The sequence below is a fragment of the Lepus europaeus genome, chromosome Y (genome assembly GCF_033115175.1).
Source record: "Lepus europaeus isolate LE1 chromosome Y, mLepTim1.pri, whole genome shotgun sequence".
In the NCBI taxonomy this organism is placed as follows: Eukaryota; Metazoa; Chordata; class Mammalia; order Lagomorpha; family Leporidae; genus Lepus; species Lepus europaeus.
Window position 1 is genome coordinate 807,734 of NC_084851.1, and position 6,156 is coordinate 813,889.

Here is a 6,156-nt window from a genome sequence, read left to right on the forward strand (position 1 = left end):
AGCAGGAAGTTAGGACCTAGTGAAGGTGTAGCACTAATGAAATGAGACTGTGAAAATCTGAGGGTGTGGGAGAGAACTCACAGAGAACACAAACTCGGTAACCTTGGCAACCCCGTGGGAGACTGCAGAGAAATTTGAGACCATACTGAGGACTGCATAGACCCTTTGTGTGGTCCTTGGGGCAGAGCAGACGAATATTATACCTACAGGGGCCAGATTTCATACATTGACTACCTTCAATTCCGCTCAGCTGTGCAGAATTACTTCCCTTCTGAGTTAAAAAGAGGGAGAGGGAAAAAGAGAGAGAGGGGGAGAGAGAGAGAGAGAACAACCTGGGTGAGTCACCTTTGGCACACCCTTAACCCTGAAGAACCACACGGAGCTCTCTGGCCACACCCATCACAAGCTTCTAAGGATCCATTGAAAGCAGACAGTCCACGTAATCTAGAGTCATAGTATAACGAGAAAAAAACATCACAGCGAAGAAACCAAAGAATATCTCCACAATGCCAAAGAAATGCAGAAACCGAGGTAACAAGAACAAGGAAGACACTATGACGCCCCCAAATGAACAAGACACCCCAATTCAAGATTATGAAGATGAAGAGATAGAGGAAATGCAAGAAGCTGATCTCAAAAAGTTGATAAGAACATTAAGAAGGTCTCAAAAACAAATTCTTGACCTATAGTAATCCTTACTGGACAGGAAACAAAATCTCTCTCATGAAAATGAAATATGAAGGAGGAATCAAAATGAAACGAAACAACTAGTAGAACATGATACGGTGATAGTGACAAGAAATCATAATGAAATGAAGAATTCAACAGATCAAATGACAAACACATTAGAGAGCCTTAAAAACAGAATGGGTGAAGCAGAAGAGAGAATATCAGACTTAGAAGACAGAGCACAGGAAAGTATACAGTCAAACCAAAGAAAAGAAGAGGAAACTAGAAATCTAAAAAATATTGTTGGGAATCCACAGGATACTATTAAAAAACCCAACATTCGGGTTCTAGGAGTTCCTGAAGGCATGGAGAGGGAGAAAGGATTAGAAGGCCTTTTTAGTGAGGTACCAGCAGAGAACTTCCCGGGTTTGGAGAAGGACAGAGACATCCTAGTACAGGAAGCTCATAGAACCCCTAATTAACATGACCAAAAGAGATCCTCACCACGACACGTTGTAATCAAACTCACCACAGTGAAACATAAAGAAAAGATCCTAAAATGTGCAAGAGAGAAATGTCAGATTACTCTCAGAGGATCTCCAATTAGACTCACAGTTGACTTCTCATCAGAAACCCTACAAGCTAGAAGGGAATGGCGAGACATAGCCCAGGTACTAAGAGAGAAAAACTGCCAGCCCAGAATATTATATCCTGCAAAGCTCTCATTTGTGAATGAAGGTGAAAAAGACCTTTCACAGCAAACAGAAACTGAAAGAATTTGTCGCCACTCGTCCAGCCCTGCAAAAAAAATGCTTAAAGATGTGTTACACACAGAAACACAGAAACACAGTCACCGATATGAAAGAAGGTAAAGGAAGAAAAACTCCCAGTAAAAGACCACGAGAAGCTCATAGCATATACTAGAAAATGTCTTTGGGAAAACGGCAGGGCAAAGTTACTACTTATTAATAGTCACACTGAACATTAATGGTCTCAACTCTGCAGTGAAAAGATACAGACTGGCTGGCGCCATGGCTCAATAGGCTAAATCCTCCGCCTTGTGGCGCCAGCACACTGGGTTCTAGTCCAGGTCGAGGCACCGGGTTCTGTCCCGATTGCCCCTCACCCTGGCTAGCTCTCTGCTGTGGCCCGGGAGTGCAGTGGAGGATGGCCCAAGTGCTTGGGCCCTGCACCCCATGGGAGACCAGGAGAAGCACCTGGCTCCTGCCTTTGGATCAGCGCGGTGCGCCGGCCGCAGCACGCTGGCCCCGGCCATTGGAGGGTGAACCAACGGCAAAGGAAGACCTTTCTCTCTGTCTCTCTCTCTCACTGTCCACTCTGCCTGTCAAATAAATAAATAAATAAATAAATAAATAAAAGATATGGTCTGGCTGAATGGATTAAGGAACAAAACCCATCTATTTGCTGCTTACGAGAAACACATCTTTCCAAGAAAGATGCATGCAGACTGAAAGCGAAAGGTTGGAGAAAAATATTCCATGCCAACAGAAACCAAACAAAAGCAGGTGTAGCCATCTTAATATCAGACAAAATAAACTTTACCACAAAAACTGTTAAGAGAGACAGAGAGGGGCACTATACAATGATTAATGGATCAGTTCAGCAGAAAGATGTAATGGTTATCAATGTATAGGCACCTAATTACTGGGCACTGGCTTATTTAAAAGATATGTTAAGGGACTTAAAGATAGGCTTAGACTCCAATACAATAGTACTGGGAGACTTCAGTACTCCACTCTCAGAAATAGATAGATCAACCGGACAGAAGATCAACAAGGAAACAGCAGATTTAACCAACACTATTGCCCACATGGATCTAACAGATATCTACACAACTTTCAATCTTACATTTAAAGAATTTACATTCTTCTCACCAGTGCATGGAACCTTCTCTAGATCTGACCACATACTAGGCCATAAAACAAGTCTCAGCAAATTCAAAAGAATTAGAATCATACCATGCAGCTTCTCAGACCATAGAAGAATGAAGGTGGAAATTAGCAACTCGGGAATCCCTAGAGAGTATGCAAACACATGGAGACTGAACAACATGCTCCTGAATGAACACTGGGTCATAGAAGAAATCAAGAGAAATCAAAAACTTTCTGGAAGTAAATGAGGATAACAGCACAGCATACCAAAACTTATGGGCTACGGCAAAAGCCGTGTTGAGAGGAAAGTTTGTATCAATAGGTGCCTACATCAAGAAATTGGAAAGGCACCAAATAGATGAGCTTTCAACGGATCTCAAGGATCTACAAAAACTGCAGCAAATCAGACCCAAATCTAGTAGGAGAAGAGAAATAATTAAAATCAGAGAAGAAATCAACAGGATTGAATCCAAACAAAACTACAAAAAATCAGCCAAACGTGGAGCTGGTTTTTTGAAAAAGTGAATAAAATTGACACACCATTGGTCCAACTAACTAAAAAAAAAAAAGAGAAAAGACCCAAATCAATAAAATCAGAGATGAAAAAAAATGTAACAACAGACACCACAGAAATAAAAGGAACCATCAGAAATTACAACAAGGACTTGCATGCCAGCAAACAGTGAAATCTATCAGAAATGGAGAGATTCCTGGACACATGCAATCTACCTAAATTGAACCAGGAAGACATAGAAAGCCTAAATAGACACGTAACAGAGAAAGAAATTGAAACAGTCATAAAGGCCCTCCCAACAAACAAAAGCCCAGGACCAGATGGATTCACTGCTGAATTCTACCAGACATTTAAAGAAGAACTAACTCCAATTCCTCTCAAACTATTCAGAACAATTGAAAAAGAGGGAAGCCTCCCAAATACTTTCTATGAAGCCAGCATCAATCACCTTAATTCCTAAGCCAGAGAAAGATGCAGCACTGAAAGAAAATTACAGACAAATGTCCCTGATGAACATAGACGCAAAAATCCCCAATAAAATTCTCACCAACAGAATACAACAACACATCAGAAAAATCATCCACCTAGACCAAGTGGGATTTATCCCCGGTATGCAGGGATGGTTCAATGTTCACAAATCAACCTACATGATACACCACATTAACAAACTGCACAAGAAAACCCAATATCTATCTCAATAGACACAGAGAAAACATTTGATAAAATTCAACGCCCGTTCATGATGAAAATTCTAAGCAAATTGGGTATAGAAGGAACACTCCTCAATACAACCAAAGCAATTTATGAAAAGCCCAAGGCCAGCATCCTATCGAATGGGGAAAAGTTGGAAGCATTTCCACTGAGATCTGGTACCAGACAGGGATGCCCACTCTCACCACTGCTATTCAATATAGTTCTGAAAGTTTCAGCCAGAGCCATTAGGCAAGAAAAAGAAATTAAAGGGATACAAATTGGGAAGGAAGAAGGCAAACTATCCCTCTCTGCAGACAATATGATTCTTTATTAAAGGGATCCAAAGAACTCTACTAAGAGACTACTGGAACTCATAGAAGAGTTTGGCAAAGTAGCAGGATATAAAGTCAATGCACAAAAATCAACAGCCTTTGTATACGCAGGCAATGCCATGGCTGAGGAAGAACTTCTAAGATCAATCCCATTCACAATAGCCACAAAAACAATCAAATACCTTGGAATAAACTTAACCAAGGACGTGAAATCTCTGTACAATGAGAATTACAAAACCTTAAAGAAAGAAATAGAAGAGGATACCAAAAAATGGAAAAACCTTCCATGCTCATGGATTGGAAGAGTCAATATCATCAAAATGGACATTCTCCCAAAAGCAATTTACAGATTCAATGTGATACCAATCAAGGTACCGAAGACATTCTTCTCAGATCTGGAAAAAATGATGCTGAAATTCATATTGAGATGCAGTATACCTCAAATAGCAAAAACAATCTTGTACAATAAAAACAAAGCTGGAAGCATCACAATACCAGATTTCAGGACATACTACAGGGCAGTTGTTATCAAAACAGCATGGCACTGGTACAGAAACAGAAGGATAGACCAAGGGAACAGAATAGAAACACCAGAAATCAACCCAAACATCTACAGCCAACTCATAGTAGATCAAGGAGCTAAAAAGAATTCCTGGAGCAAGGACAGTCTATTCAACAAATGGTGCTGGGAAAACTGGATTTCCACGTGCAGAAGCATGAAGCAAGACCCTTACCTTACACCTTACACAAAAAACCAATCAACATGGATTAAAGACCTAACTCCACGACCCGACACCATCAAATTATTAGAGAACACTGGAGAAACCCTGCAAGATATTGGCACTGGCAAAGACTTCTTGGAAAATACTCCAGCAGAACAGGCAGTCAAAAGCCAAAATTAACATTTGGGATTGTATCAGATTGAGAAGTTCCTGTACTGCAAAAGACACAGTCAGGAAAGTGAAGAGGCAACTGACAGAATGGGAAAAAATATTTGCAAGCTATGCAACAGATAAAGGATTAGTAACCAGAATCTACAAAGAGATCAAGAAACTCCACAACAACAAAACAAACAACCCACTGAAGAGATGGGCCAAGGACCTCAATACACATTTTCAAGAGAGGAAATCCAGATGGCTAACAGGCACATGAAAGAATGTTCAAGACACCAGCAATCAGGGAAATGCAAATCAAAACCACAATGAGGTTTCACCTCACCCCGGTGAGAATGGCTCACATTCAGAAATCTACCAACAACAGATGCTGGCGAGGATGTGGGGAGAAAGGGACACTAAGCCACTCTTGGTGGGAATGCAAACTGGTTAAGTCACTATGGAAGTCAGTCTGGAGATTCCTCAGAAACCTGAATATAACCCTACCATACAACCCAGCCATCCCACTCCTTGGAATTTACCCAAAGGAAATTAAATTGGCAAACCAAAAAGCTGCCTGTACCTTATTGCTTACTGTAGCTCAGTTCACAATAGCTAAGACCTGGGACCAACCCAAAAGCTCATCACCAGTGGACTGGATAAAGAAACTGTGAAATATGTACTCTATAGAATACTATACAGCAGTCAACAACAATGAAATCTGGTCATTTGCAACAAAATGGACGAATCTGGAAAACATCATGCTGAGTGAAATAAGCCAGTCCCAAAGGGACAATATCATATGTTCTCCCTGATCGGTAACAACTAACCGAGCACCAAAAAGGAAACCTGTTGAAGTGAAATGGACACTATGAGAAACGGTGACTTGATCAGCCCTTGCCCTGACTGTTGATGAAAACTTAATACTTTATACCTCATAGTATTTTTTGGTCCTGCTTAATACTATTGGTTGAACTCTGTAATTAATACTCAATGATTCTTAAGTGGTGAAACTTAACTGAAAAGTGATCCCTGTTAAATATAAGAGTGGGAATATAAGAGGGAGGAGATATACAATGTGGGACATGCTCAATCGGACTTGCTCCAAATGGTAGAGTTAGAAACGTGCCAGGGGATTCCAGTTCAATCCCGTCAAGGTGGCATGTACCAATGCCATCTCACAA